The sequence below is a fragment of the Equus caballus genome, chromosome 7, assembly GCF_041296265.1.
Source record: "Equus caballus isolate H_3958 breed thoroughbred chromosome 7, TB-T2T, whole genome shotgun sequence".
Taxonomy (NCBI): domain Eukaryota; kingdom Metazoa; phylum Chordata; class Mammalia; order Perissodactyla; family Equidae; genus Equus; species Equus caballus.
This window is the reverse complement of record NC_091690.1, coordinates 42,396,056-42,411,698: the sequence shown is the minus strand read 5'-3', so window position 1 is coordinate 42,411,698 and position 15,643 is coordinate 42,396,056. Positions and strand designations below refer to the sequence as shown.

The window sequence follows — 15,643 nt, the reverse complement described above, 5'->3', positions numbered from 1 at the left end:
TAAAAATACATAAAGGCAAAACTTGATTACAGTACGTTAAGGATATCTGTTCAAAAAGGGATATCATGGATAAAGTCAACAGTAACATATTGAGAGATGATATATGTGATGGAAAACTGACTGATTAATATCTAGAAATTATTGCAAGTCAGCAAGAGAAATGCAGGAACTTCAACAGAAAAATGGGATATGAACAGGAGATATGCATAGGATGAAACTAAAAGGAGACCAAACAAGCGTATAAAGAGATGCCAAAACTCTTCTGAAATTAAAAAAATGAAAACTAACACCCCATTTAATTGCCAATAAAGAAGGCTGAGTAGTATGTCAGTGGGGATGTGGGGATACAGGAGCCTGCATGGTGGGAGTGTAGGTTGAGGGTTCCATTGTGCAGGGCGATGAAGCGGTACTTGCTTAGATATACATATACCTTAAGGTCATGCAGTTCCCACCTGGGTATATTTCCCAGGAAAGTTTTTCCAGGCCAATTCGGGCACATGTACAAGGATGTTCATTACAGCATTGTTCTTGGTAGTGGAAAGATGGAGGCAAACTGAATGTATGTCACCAGAGGAATGGATAGATAAAGCAGGATGGAATCACATCATAAATTAGAATGACACATTTGGATGTAGCAGAACAAACCTCCCCAGCATAGGGACTAATTCTTAAAACCACGGTGTTCAATGTAGAAAGAAACTGAATGAGATCTCTAGCACAATACAATGTATGTAAAGTAAGATACATGTATATAAGTCAAATAACATGTTTTATACTTATACATAAAGGAATATATATGTGTGTGTATGTATGCATGCGTGCACCCATATGTCTCTATCATCCATGTCTCTCAAAGATGTCCACTTGGTTGCCTGTGGGAGAGAGGGTAATAGGAGTGAAGATGAACACACAAATGGGACCGTGCATGAACCAATGATGTAGTGTGCCCATAAATAAGACACATGCTTAATTCAGTTCTCCGCAACTGAGGTCAACACTCATGTGCATCCACACACACGGACACACACACATGAACACAAACACACACAGACTGGGAATACATAATCAAGGAGTTTAGGAACCAGTATCCTCCACATCCTCACCAAACCCCCGTTAAGACCATCCAGGAATGCTGCCTGCTGTGCAACAGGAAAGCCCCTGCGCTACAGAATGATGCTTTTGCTTCTGCAAGCAGAGACTTTGATTTCTCTTATGCTGAGATTGATGTACCTTTATTTTTGGCATAGAACCACTTTTCCACAAGTGGAATATCAAGACATTCCTCTCCACCAGAGCAATCTGGGAATTTCATTTAGCTTCATTATGATAAAACTTCACCCAACCTGAGTGCCTGATAAGCAATTTCTATTGCCTTTTCTGTATTTGTATATCTAAAGAAAAGGTGAGTTTTACAAATTTATGCAGATGCTAGAATTCTAAGATGAAAAATAGTGGGAAAAAGCAGCTCACATACCTCAGAAGCTAAGTAACAGCAAGGTTTCAAAAACTGTTTCCAGATTTTCAGAAAATCTTTTTCATCAAGGGATAAATCAATTTGCGGGTGCTATTGACAGCCATTTAAACTGAAGATGGAACATCTCGATTCGGAAAAGCAAATTAAAAGAGATAGCCAATTCACTCTTTATGCATCCAACATTTAATCTATTTTCACAGACTTTTTAGGTCTTTTTTGCACCCTTTAGGAACTTAATTATTAGAGGTCACTATTTTTTAAATCAGATTTTATCCATTAGAAAACCCCTAATTTACAAAAAAAAGAAGGCATAAAACAGAAATGGAATCATTTACTCTCCAGTCTGAGATGCATTAAAGCTTTCTGGGAACTAGAATATTCTATGTGCATTCTATATGCCATGTATTTATTGTATCTTATATATGCCTAGTACTCAGTATTAAATAATTATTTATACAGACTGAAATAAAAGGTTAATTGTGCTCAAAAGGTTAATGAATTTCTATATTAGCAGAATTTCTTTCAAAAGTGTTTCCTATGCAAGTGATTTGTGTTTATTATTTTTATAGTCTTCATTCAGTCAGTCTTGAATCTATTCTTCCACTCGTTAAACACTGAATTCCTATTCCATGCTAGGGACTATTGGGGCCTTTGGTGTCACCCTCACTAGCCTGCTTGTCCATGACAGGGCCCGTGTCTTACTTCGTCTCTGTAGTCCCAGTCCCAGCAGAGTCCATCAGAAACAGGACGCACACGTGGGCCTGGGTGAAAGGGAGCTGTAGAGGATCGTTGGCTCTCTCCTCCAATTCCATTTGGGACATTGCACATTTTTCTTTTCGAAACTTCATAGAGAGGCCATTTTTCCCATTCCCTATATCTTTGTCCTCTGTTCTTGACTTAGTGTTTAATAAGGAAGATGCCAGTATGATATTTCCTATTCTTTATGAGGAAATTTAATTCCTATCATTGTTCCTCAGCATCTGAGCAAAGAGAATGAGTAGCAATGTTCCTTTGTGCCAGGCACAGTTCTAAGAATTTTACATGCATTTAGTCACCCAGGCCTTATCACAATCCTCTAAGGAGGTGGAAAAACAGCCAGCTCACATTTTTCAGATGCTAAACAATGTATCAAAAACTGCTTCCAGATTTTCAGAAAGTCTTTAACTTCATCAAAGGATAAATCAATTTGCAAGTACTATTGACAGCTACTATCACAGCAATTATTATTCTCATTTTACCAGTAAGAAAACTGAAACCCAGAGAGTTTAAGTGACGTGTTCAAGGCTGATAGTTAGCCAGTGGAGAAGACATAAATTCTGTCATGGGGCATAGCTCAAACAACTTTTCCAAATGAGTCTCCATCCCCTTAGACTTGACTTGGAGGATAGAGGAGTGTTCTACTCAAGCAAGAGCCAGTAATCTATGGAAAAACAAGTCTATTCCACCCTCGGCCTCCCTCTTTCCGATCTGAGATGATGTCACTAAAGGCCCCAGTGAGGATCCACTGCTCCGGCAAGTAGATGAACCAAAAGTGTCCTGAAACCATGTAGCCCATATTTTGATGGCAATGAGAGAGGAAGGGGAGGAGGGCTGGAAGAAGGATACGGGTGGGGATGGAGAAAAGACAGACCACAGAGATGAAGGTAGTAAAGAAGGGAGTATAGGTGGCCATTAATGAAAGGTCCCAGGGGAAATGTTAGTGCTAGTCTGAATAATTTGGCTAATGAATATGGGCAAAGTAAGCTGTCCTAGGAGGAAAGGACAGCCTTGCCCTTTAGTTTTACTTGTCTGTCTTAATGGAAGGTCTTGATTCCCCAGCCTCCCCAATGCTCACCCTGTTCCAGGGGGGTTTATAGAGGGCAAACACTTCATTTCAAAATCTTCTAAGATGGCTGGATTCTAATTTAAACTCTAACGTGTACCTTGCAGAATTGGCAATAGCTTATTTTATTTGGAGGAGGTGGTAGAGAGAAGTGGCTGAGAAAGAGTTCTTTCTTATTTTCATTTTTTTCCTTCGTCTTAAGCAAAGGGTTTCTTGTATGTAGAATGGCTCTCGTAAACTAGCATTTTGATGAAATTAGAGGCATACATATTAATGCCACTTGTTTTTCCAAATTCCCCAGGAAATGGTCTTGAAGCACAATGTTGTAGGTTCTGTCAAACTCACATGTCAGACAGGGGTTACTTGAGAGCCGAATTTATTATCTGAATAATCCCTCACTCGCCTGTCCCTGCCACATGCATCCTGCAGTGTGCCTTAGAGTCTGCTAAGCCGTGGATGGTACCACTCTGTCAGGAATCCTGCCTATGCCTTTGGCTCGTGATAGCTGATTGAAGAGTGTGGCATATGTCCCCTATATATAGAAATGCACATATCCATACATGGCGGCATAACTACAGATAGACACACCGACACCCCCACATGTGGGTCTGTGCAGATTTTTTTCTTGACTCTTTCCTTCAACCCAGTGATTTTCTAACGATCTGTTACCCATCTAAGACAGATTGCTTTTCATGGTTCAGCAGTCCCAGCACAGACATTCATTTTAATCAATAGAACAGTCAAAAGAAAGAATAGATACTTGTTTTTTTCTTTTTTTACATTTAATTGAAAATTTTCAGGTGATTACCAACTTGTGTACTTCTCAAAGTTTAGGAAGCAGTAGTAGATAAGTACATAAAGTAAATGCAAAAGCATCAACTGGCAGGGTTTGGGTCTGTGGGGAGGAGAGCCTAGATCTGGTGAAGTGATGCAAACTGCTTCTGCACAATAAGCCAGTTCCCCCCTGGTGTCTCTCCCACCATCACCACCAAGCACACTTAATCCTCAGGAATGTCTCTGTTGGTCCCTCTCCTTCACCCTCATGGCCAGCACTGTAGTTCAAGTTTTATTATCTCTTCCTTGTGCTCCTGCACGTCTGCTCAATCCTTCTTTCAAAATGCTCTTTGAATTAGCTTTCTAAAGAAAAATCTAACCATGCCACTTCCTCGTTCAAAGACCATATCTAACTCTCCATAGCTGTGTGGCCTTGAGCTTGTTAACTTAAACACTCGGGGATTCAGTTTTCTTACCTATAAAATAGGATTAATAAGTCCAGGTGCTTTAGCAGAGAAGGCAGAGTTCTTTACCCTTCTACTGAATTAATTAGTCTCTGAACACACCATGCCTTTTCATATAACCCTATCTCTCTCTGGCAAACTTGTACCCTTCCGTCAAGACTCAGGTCAAATGTCCCCTCTACTGTAACCATCACTCTTTGGAGGAATTAAGCATGTCCCCATTCTGGGTTCCCCTGCAGGTTTGTTGGCCATTGCCTGAGAACAATACTGACTATTGGCAGCATTGATGCTCCCCATATCTAGGCTATAGGCTCTATGAGGGCAGAGGCATGCCTCATCTTTCCATCCACTATCACCAACCATAATGCCCAGCACAGAGTTGAGGAGACACTGTGAATAAGCAAGCATATGATCTGGAAAGAGTCTGGTTCATATAGCAACATCTGGAAATTGGTCTTTATGACAAAGTCTACTCTGCTAGGAAACTTAGGGGAAAATTTTTTATTCAAAATTATCCTATTGGTTGATGTTGGGTCAGAGTCTAAAGCCCTCTTAGGTCACTGAAGGCAAATTATTAAGAGAGAAAACCATTTTGGGGGCCAATCTTGATTGATTTTGAAACATTTCAGTATTTTTCTTGATTCATTTAAAATGTGCAGATCATTGCATATGTAGACCATTTCCTTCCACAATATTTTCTCATATAACCTACCCATATATTTTCCTAATAGGACTGTAATTTTATGGGACACATATTATACTCTCCTTTCATGGTGGAGAAAGTGAGGCTTTTGTGGAGTATCACTTGGGAGAGCCTTAAGAACTCCTGCTATCCAGACCAATTACATCATAATGCTGGGGGTGGGTCCAGGCATCAGTTTTTCCAAAGTTCCACATGCAACACCAATTTGCAGCCAAGTTGATAACACTGCCCTAGCCTTAGAGAATTTAGATTCTACATCCATGGTGACTTCGAGCTGGTGGAAACAAGACTAGAACCTGAGTCTCTGACTTGTGCTGGGCCTACTTCCAGGACTTTGTTCTGTCTCTTCATTAGGACCCCACACATAGTAAGGCATCAAGTTCCATTCCAGAGTGCCCGCTTCCTCTGGTGTCACTGAGGCAGGTCTTCTAGTCTCTCTTTTCTTGTTTGCAGGCTAGGGTTGCTAATATTATTCCCTGAAAAAGATTCTATATGGATTCAATTGGATGTGACTCTTATAGGTGAGGGCAACTTAAATCACAGAGGGCAATGGATATTATAAAATTAAGAATAATAATTCCTGTTATGAAAATAGATCCCTTGGAGTAGGGTGGGCTTTTTATAGAGGACTTGGTGAGAAGCTTGGAGGTCGAGGTCCATGTATGCAATGCTCTGCTTCACGGCTGCCTTTGGGGCTGGGAATTTTCAGCACCAAGTATTTAGAGCTATCCTCTGACTCCCAGCTTGGGCAGGGTGGTATAGGCTGAAACAACTCATGTCTTCTTAGTATGTTTTTCTAGTCACCTTTCTGCCTGAAAGTGTATGGTAATTTGCCTACCCCCTGAAAATAGACTGTACGCAGACTGAGTATTCTGCAGGCAAAATTATACTTAGAGTGTCTCAGGTTATCAGAGTAAGTGGTAGTTGTCTGATTATAAAGTGGAAAGATATTATTCAGACATGGATATATCCGTAATCAGCAATGATGAAAAAGGAGGTCTACAGGAAGTGAATGGTAATCAAAGGCCATTTAGGGGACTTTTTTGCTTGGGTGTATTGAGTCTCTCATATGCCTTGAGAATGACCCCATTGCCTTTGCAAAGTCCCATTAGCACTGCAATTCTCAAATAGCTTGGGAATGTGGATGCATATACTCTAATTTTGGTAGGATTCACACGGCAACATTTTTGAAAGGCTCTAATAAAACAAGGTTGGTTTCCAATAAAAAAATATGAAACAAAAATATGGTCTTCACTAGTGGTTGCAGGATAATTAGGCTAAAGTCTGCTTACCCATGTGCAGGGGACTTATTCTAAGAAGTCTGAGACCGAAAGGATTTGAGATGAAGAATTTTACTTCCAAGGGAAGGAAGACAAGTAGTTTGATCTGGTTGTGGGACAGTCAGAGCTGCAGCGTTGAGACCTGACTCTATCCTCATCTGCTGGCTGACGGACGTGTAGGGTTAGGGTTATACGGCTCTTAGCTGCTGAGCAGACACATACTGATGATCAAATAAGCAAATGTTATCTGACTTTCTTGAAAGCTGATACTTAAAAATTAGAACATAAATATGATTTATAAAAAAGCTCAGCTTTCCTGCCGTCAGACTGGTGACCCCAGTGTCTCCACGAAATAAGCCTCTGAGACTTTGTGGGGTTCTGGGAGAGAACATAACGACAGTCTGAACAAGTGATAAAAAATCGGCACAGAAAACTGCCTTAAATTCTCTAGTGATCGCGAGGTTTCTTGGTTTTGTGATAGTGTGTGAAGCTGACCTCGTGAACTGAGGATGTGTACAGACCTCCTCTCTAGTTACGATCACTTCCTTTTCTCTGGGAGCAGAACAGAGACAACCTTTTTTCACATGCAAATTGCAAGAAATGCTCCACCTGTCCCTGTGACTTCCCTTGACTTAAAAAATCATTCATAGTCCTGCTGCTGTCTGGGGGGGCATTCACAAGCCTTCCTTGTCCCTTTAAATGGGTGTTTAATAAGCTTAGAATGGCACTGCCTCCAAGAAAGCCAACAATGGAGAATTAGAGCCTGTTTCCTTAGATGAATATGAAACTTTAAAATAGTCCAAGAAGACCCCTGCAATCCCTGCTAAATGAGATTTGATTTCTCTTTGAGCTGTTTCTAATAGCTGGAATTACAGAACATTGCTGTTTACAGCTAATAGGTTTGTGAGAAGGCAGCTCGCTTCGTGATCCCTGTGACACCGTTTACACCTGCATTCAAGAAGCAAGTCTCTCTGAGAATGGAAGCTGCGCGCATTGCTCAGGGAGCTGTGCTCGCCTGCGCTCTGCTCTCCCTCATCCCAGGCGCTGCCGCATCTTCGTCCCTGTCTCTGCCTCTTTCCCTTATTTCTCAGTATGTTTAATTTGCCTGGTTTTTTTTTTTTCGTCAAAGGAATTTTACCTATTCTTTTTTGTACCCAAATATTTTCTCTAGTTTGTTGTGCTTGAGAACCAGAAAATGGAGGAAATAAAAGAGCTCTAGACAGTTTGGCCCATATAATTAATTAGGAGAAATGTAGGCACCAGACAGACTGAACTTTGCGTTCCTCAAGGAAACCAGGTCTTTCTTTGTACATTTTGTTCTGTGACGGGACCCGGGTCACAAACATACACACGCCTGTGAGTGAGGGGCAGCTGCAGTTGGGTCAAATACAAAGAAGCAAACTGCTCTTTACACCCAGGGCTCCCCCCAGAAATATTGATGATGGTTAGTTACAATGACTAACATGCATAATAATTAGAATTAGTACCACTTTGAGCACTAACAGCATGCCATACCTGATTATTGTGTGCATCTTGCCATTTAGAGCTCTCAACTGCTTTTGGAGATAGATGTAATCATTCCCATTTTACAGAGGGAGAGCCTGAGTAACTGTCACTCTGAACCTCGAGGCAGAGCTGGCAAATGGCTGAGCCGGATTTGAACCAAGCTCCATCTGACTCCAAGTGAGATACTTGTAAGACAGTGGCAGCAAAACACCAACAGGAGCCAGCTGTATGCTGGGAACCCCGCATCTGTTAAATCATGTAACCGCCACAACTGCCCTGGGAGAGAGGGACTTGCATTATTTCCCATTTTACAGTTGAAGAAACTGAGGCACAAGCAGCTATGTACCTTACCTAGGTCATACAGGCCAGTCAGGAGGCGTGGGTGCTGGGGTACAAAACTAGGTTATCTGCTCCCAGAGCCTGTGCCCTTAGACGGCTGCTGCCTCCACATTCTCTGAGCTCTGGAGAGAGGGTCTGCAGACATTTGAATCCACTCAACAAACACATTGAGCACCTCCGAGATTTCAGTCTCTTCACAGTCATCTCTGAGAAACAACTAGAACCACCACCTTGGGTTGGGTTGGTGGGGAGTACAAGGGGGCTACTCACTCTCCTTTCCTAAACATCTTTAAAATTTGATTTTGAAATTCCTGTCTTTAAATGAAAGCTACCAAGAGTGAGGTGTCCTTTTAAGTGCAATTATTTTGACTAACCCTCACACTTCCCAGGAGGGGTTGTCCTGGGCCTTGTACCCTTCTGTGGATAGTATTGGTCCATGTGCTAGGAAGCAGGGGTCTACAGGTGAATAGAGTGGCTGAGTGAGAAACAGAGCCCCAAAAATCAGAGAATGAATCCCTTCCTCTCTCCCTCCCTCTATTCCTCCCCCTAACCCCCTCCATCTATCCATTCATCTATCCAACTATTTATCCATCCATCCGTTCATCTATGCAGCTATCCATCCATCCATCCCTCCCTCCCTCCATCCATCTATCCAAGTACCCATCCATCTCTCCATTCCTCCATACTTCTATCCCTCCCTCCATCCAACAAAATGAACTGACTACTCTGCTCCTGTATTAGAGGTAGGTACTTGATACAATAGGGACAATGGAATCAGTGGTTTTCGTAGGAGAAAGAGTTAAAAGCACTTTCATAGAATACATGATCTATTAGCATCTTCTAGAGAGGGGAGATGGCAATAGAGATTCATGAATATTTAGAAAGTCTGTGAAACCATCTCTGTGATATGGAGTGATGGTGTCTTTTCTCTTTTGATTCAGCTTATTCTGACATCACTCATCCCATCCCTTAAGCCAGCCACATTTTCTCCCTTTACTCACCTTGTCAAATTCCCCTTTCTCCTTCACAGTGTGTCGTGGGAATGTGAGAAATAACAGACCCTGCAAACAGTGTGAAAGCGGATTAATAAATCATTTTAAAGTATTAAAATTGATATTGGGTTTTTCTGCAATATTTTATCATTTGTAATTTATTAAGCATGTTATTTGTCACCTTGTTAAACAAGAACAACCAATATTTCTTTGGGGGATCTGATTTCTCAATGCCCTTAACCAATATGGATTGAAAGTGACAGGATCTTCTGTGCAGAGGGTGGTAGGATGCCAGCCTGGAGGTCAGCTGGCAGTTGATTTGTGATTTCTTAGTTTGTAGATTGTAAAGATGGTCCAAGTCTCTCTGCATACCCAGTATAGGCAGAGTTGTGAAAAGTGCACATGCTTTCCCTCCCTCATGTGTCTCCCTTCCAGTGGGGCAAGATGGGGGATGGGTAAATCTCATTCCCACTGTCTCAGGCTCTCCTGGGCTTGCCATCACTCACCAAATACTCATCAAGAGCCCACTATGTGCAGGTAATATTGGAAGCAACTGAGATATATCAGGAAACAAAACAAACAATGATCCCTGCCCTTATGGAACTTATCTGCTAGCAGGAGGGGAGCGTTAATAAAAAATAAGAACAGTAAAAACCTAAATGTGATAGCAGGTTACCAGCTGATAAGTGCTATGTCGTAAAAGGGGGAAAAAGAGAAAGGTAGAATGTGTGGAGTGAGTAGACTAATAGCCCTTGTTTGCAAGCAGCAATGCTATTGGTATAGAGTAAGTTCCTGGCATTTTCCTGGCTGGAATGACATTTGGATCTCAAAGGACTGGAGCCAAGAGTACAGTCCCCATTCACCAACTCTATGAGGTGCCTCTAGGGCAGAAAGAAATCATCAAGGGAAGGCTGTCATGGCCTGTGATGCCCAATTCCAACGGGAGGCTGCCCCTTTCCTGCACTGCCCCATCTACTATCTGCACTGCAGAGAAGGACTGGGCTAACCCCCAGGACCTTCTCTCCCTTGTCCTTCTAGGAGGAAGGCCGGGCACAGGTTGGAGAGGCCAGGTGGACCACACCTGGCTAGGGAGGTGCAGAGCGGCCCCTTCTCTTTCAGAGGATGTCTAGGAAAGCCAGCATGCCAGAAGGCAAGGTCTGTCAGCTGCTGGAGAGTCTGGGAAGCTCAGGAGGGTAACTGCTCAGCAGCATGGGTAGCAAATGTCTACATCTGGACGACTCTGGCGATTCAGCTGTTTCCCTTTCAAATCTGTGCTGACCACTCTTTCGGTGTCTGACTTTGGGCTATTTCTGGATGGAACTATAAAACCAGGGGCTTCATTCCTGGAAGTTGTGGGTGAGCTTCTGGAGAGAATGAATACGTAAACATCTGTCTCCCAGGGCTTGCATTTTGCTGATTCTACTTGGCACAGCGCTCTCGTCTGAAGTGTCTCATTGATTTCATCTAAGAGGCAGGCTGTGCTTCTAGTTACTGGTCACGGGGAATCCCAGAATGGAGGAATTAGGGAGGAATGGGCAGCCCCAGGAAACCCACCTGTGTAAGTCACCAGTGCCGCTTAAGGCAGTGCTTTGGGGCACATGGGGTTGTTAAGAATCAGTGATGAAAGAATGAAGGAGTTTCTAGTTAGCATGCAGGAAATTACAGAATCATGCAGTTCATTATATTTAGCACAGTCTTAGGAAAGAATTCTGGCTTCCCTGGTGGAAGTGTGTCAGTCACACAAATGACATCTGCCACATGTATTGCAGTGGGGGAAAGGGGTGAGAATCATTGACTTAGGAGGAGGGACGGATAGCAAGGGCTAGCTTGTTTAGAGACAGCTCAGTGTTTTTCAAATGTGCCATATCATAAGAATCCTTTGAGCAACTAGATAAAAATACTGATTCTTGGGTTCCATACCCGAAATGAATCAATCAGAATGTCTGGGGGAGGAGCCTTGGAGTTCCGTCTTTAACCAGCACCCCAAGGGACAAGGCTGCACATTAGAATTAACCAAGGAGCTGTTCCTGCTTGCTGATGCTCAGACCTCAGCCCAGAGACTCTGCTGTGATTCCTCTGGGTGGGGACTGAAGGGAAGTTGCTAGTGTTTCAAAGACTGGCAGGTGATTCTCATGTGGAGTTAGGGATGAGGCGTCTGTGTAGAAGAGCCGGGTCAGGATCTCTTCCTTGCTCACTGTGTACCCTTGAGTGGGTGACTTGTGCTGCGGAACCTCAGGCTCTCCTGGGATGAATGGGGTTGTCCCTACCCTGCCTCCTCACACGTCCTGGAAGACTGAATGAGATGGTGGATGTGAGCTCCGTCTTCCATCTCTGTGGGGAATGACCCGTGGGCACTGTAGCTCCCTCTGAGCTCCTGTCTGGATCCCTAGCCATTCTCTTCCCTGGTCTGTGCCTGTCCAGATGAGAAATGCAAAGGGCAAGGGGGAGTTTAGCTCATACGGTAGCCCAGCTAGGTTCCGTCTGCTCTGGCGTGTCCTGGTGTCTCGCGTAATGAGGAGGGAAGGCGCTGGGCAGGAATTTGCTTTAGTGCCGTCCTGTCCACCCCCACATTATCCTGACTTATTACGTCGTAATAAATTGAACCATTCCACTTCATTATTTCATATTTGAGGAGATTTATAGATTGTCCTGGTGGTTGAAGAGGCAGTGATTAAAGAAGCAGCGTGCTAATGAATAAGGCTCTGCACAAAGCCATTTTAATTAATGCACAGCCCAGGGGCTGTAAACCGCTTGCTGATAACAAACCTGCCCATTGAGGAGTTGAACTGACAAGTTCCCACAGAATAAGGGCTGACGGGCAACAAGGGAAGTTATTCAAGTGGCAATTAGGCTACTAAGCTGTGCCTCCTCCCCCACACCCGGCTCGCGGTAGCACAGCCGCCAAACACAGATTTAGATTTTTCTGCAAAAGACTTTCTACTCTCCCTGGTTGCTGCCACCTCACCGTCCTCCATCCTCTCCCATCCCAGTGGTTCTGGACGTTGTGATCATACTTGAACTTTCTGAAAGTTTTGCTTGGCTCAGATATATGGAATGGAAGATGCCTGTCATCCTTCACAAAGCTTCTGTGATACAATTCTTTTCACCCTAAACTTCTTCCAGACCTCTGGAGATTTAGTCAAGTCTCTTGTTTTTCTGAAAGGCTTAAAATGTTTCCTTGCTCTTCCTTTCAATTTTTTGTGGAGTGATACCTGTTGGCAGCTCAGCTTTGGGGCATTCCACCCCATCAGCTTCTCAGCTGCTAAACGGCCCTGCCTCCCTGTGGGCAGGTGCATGGGAGGTGGTTGGAGCCTGTCAGGGTCTCCAGAGCAAGCCCCAAATGGTTTCCACCCTTGTCACACTGCTCTGCACCCCAGGGTTGCTCAGTAAATGCTGTTTCCTGACAAATTAAGTCCCAAAGGTGACGAGTAACACACTAACCTTTCTCTGTTCTTTCAGTGGTTTCCTGCCAGGATTTGACTTGTGGAGACACAGCAGTGTTGTGAGAGGACGGCTTTTCAGCAAGTTGACAACTACGATGCTTTCTGCCACGAGACAGAGCATGATTAGTAGTATGACTAACACTAATAATAGTGATTCTAATAACAAAGGAATGCAGCCATAATAAGAGAAAAACCCTGGCCAACAGAACGATCCGACGAAAAACATATTGATAATGAAGTGGAGCTTATTGAATTAACTGTTCCATTTGGCAGACACATCAGCAGAACCAAAGCATGGAAGAATGTAATCAAGAGTGTGACTCTGATGACAGACCTGAACTCGACTTGCAGATGGGGGAACAGCCAAGTAAATTTAGTTATAATCTTGAAAGCTGGGCTGCTGTATATCTCAAGGAAGCTGTACAATCTGGAAGAGATTTCTGGATGCCTGCCATCTAACTTGGACAGTTTTATTTTGGCAATAAGTTATTATTATCTGGCTTCCTACCTGCAAGGACTCCCAAGGGAAAGGTCATCCTGTGTGACAAGGACCTCAGTCCTCCTAGGACTGAAGTCTGTAGTGTTTGCAGAGCAGAACTCCTGGTCAGGAGGGGCAAAGTCACATTCCAGTTGGGTAGGTCAGACATGCAGAAGGAAGTAGGTGATTTCACTTGTTTTCCCCATTTTCCTTGAATAAATGTCCCCTTGGTGCACACTGGCACCCAACTCTCTGCCTGTCCCCTCTCCTGCACAGCTAGGGCCTTGATGGCTTCTTAGTTGCTCCAACTTAACACCCAGAGTCTGTGATGTCGCTGTGCACCCACCTCATCTTGCTCTCTAAATTCTCTCTTCTCCCTGTGATGAGTCATCTTAGCTGTGCTGCACCTCCCTTTCTAAGTTTGTCTCCACTCTCCTCCCAGGAACATACTCTTTTCTCCCCTATAGAAGGCGGCTGCAACATTTACATAAAAACTAAAGTTTTAAGAAATGCCAAGAAAAGGCTAGGGTGCGTCAGAGAATTAATATTTTAATGTAATGTATTAAGAGCACGTTAATCTCAGAAATAATAATTATATTAATGATAATACTTTGCATTTTTCAACAATAGTACATTTTATCCTAAGTGTTTATGGACTATTCTCATATTATTTAATTGACCTGCCTTTCATATTATCTTGATTTAATATTTGGAGAAACTGAGGCACCAAGGACGTATGTGAGGCAAAACAATGAGATTCCAAGTAGGAACTCGCCCACTAGAGAGATCTACTGGCTTGACGAATTCTGCATTATTTATCTTCGATCTTTGGTAAGCAATTCTGAACTCATTGCTGGACATTTTATGACCAGAATGAGGAGGAGTCTGAGACTGAGAATTCAGGAAGGCGGATGATGGGCAAAATTTTGTGATTTTCAGTGCACTCATCATAGATCCCATTTTATCCACCATCTCCAGGCAGTAGGTCAACTATCAGGTGTATTTTGGGAATTAAACTGAGAAAGAGAGTGTTTTTGGGAAATAAGACAGAATTCACTTCTAAATGACACATTAAGCTTAATTTTTAGTAGTGGAGAGTACTATCTACGCACATTGATAGCATCGATAATCTGGGAAGACTAAGCAACACAAAAGACAGGAATTTCAGCCAGCAGAACATGGAACAGAGGCAGTTCAGTTTATGTTAAAACCAAGGGAAAATGATTTTTTAACGCAAATCCTACCTCCAGGACCTACTCTGGTCAAGTATAATGAAGGGCCAGGCTGGGAAGGAACATGCCAAAGAAACTGAAATCCTGCATGAGGACTGAATGGGGATGGCAAGTTTTCTCATTTGTCCAAACAACACTGGCTCCTGAGAGGTGCTGGAAACAGGAAGAAAGGAGGACGAGATCATTCTGCAGTGCCCCAGCTGCTTCCCCGACATCTGCTCGGGAAAAGCGAATCCTCGGTCATTGAGATTTTTTAAGGAGATATAGAAATTATTTCTTTGCCCTTAAATTCACATATGCCAACCAGAATTTCAGTAATTTTGGCCATCTCAAACTGCCTTCTGCTTCCTTGTATTCTTTCCAGAGCATGAACTGATTTATCCTTCCTCCTCCGTTCTTACCCTTTTGATTATTATCGAAGGCACTACCTTCTCTGGAGAAGTTTACAGTGTTCAAGATACTTTCTAGCACTTTCTTCTATTTCTTGTACTGTTGAGCTGATCAGAAGAATTGAATGGATATGGCATCAGCTTGAAAAGATATGGAATCCAATATTTAGAAAGGGCTATCAAAGGTCAATCAAAAAGGCGTGACAAACCCAAAGGCCTGGGGAGGCAGCCATTGTACATAAATGAGTGAGATAATACCCATGCAGGAGTGCTAAGTGGCTCTTACTAGGACCAAGCATAACACCTGTTCACTCTGAATTACTTTTAATAGTGAACGTATGGAGAAAACCAAATGGTTCCAAAAGACTGAGAGAGCTATAACTTGTTCCAAAGGTAGGTAATTTGTGATACTGGGTGGCCATGCTCTTCCAAGCAAATGCACCTCCAAGTTGCAGAGGCAACTTGGCTTCCTAGCCAAGGGCGAGAGCGGGTGGCATGTTTTCGTGGCGACCATCGCATCAGATGGATGTCTTTTATCCCTTCTCTGCAACAAACTTTATCTCTTATTACCCACCTACCTCTTCTTTTCTCCTATTTTCCTCCCTAAAATCTCCTCTTCTTCCTCTATTTTCTATTTTTTATATGTTTTTATCTATAGGCATGTTCAGACATAGGTGGATACCAGATTCATTAGTAAGACCTGGTAAAAATAGGGAGGAAGAGAGTGGTCTTCCTTTTAGACAATCT

The 15,643-nt window shown here is 43.0% G+C and overlaps 1 long non-coding RNA gene across 13 annotated transcripts in view; it reads left to right on the top strand.

The window, feature by feature from the left end:
• The window catches only part of LOC138925004 (uncharacterized), a 100,437-nt gene that overhangs the window by 70,995 nt on the left and 13,799 nt on the right, over positions 1-15,643 (top strand). For 10 of the 13 annotated variants that reach the window (XR_011440577.1, XR_011440582.1, XR_011440585.1 and 7 more), the window contains one exon: positions 12,814-15,289. This is a non-coding gene — a long non-coding RNA (uncharacterized lncRNA). Of the gene's footprint in view, positions 1-2,844; positions 2,983-12,813; positions 15,290-15,643 lie in introns of those variants that run through there. The other 3 variants (XR_011440581.1, XR_011440579.1, XR_011440583.1) reach the window with 2 other exon arrangements.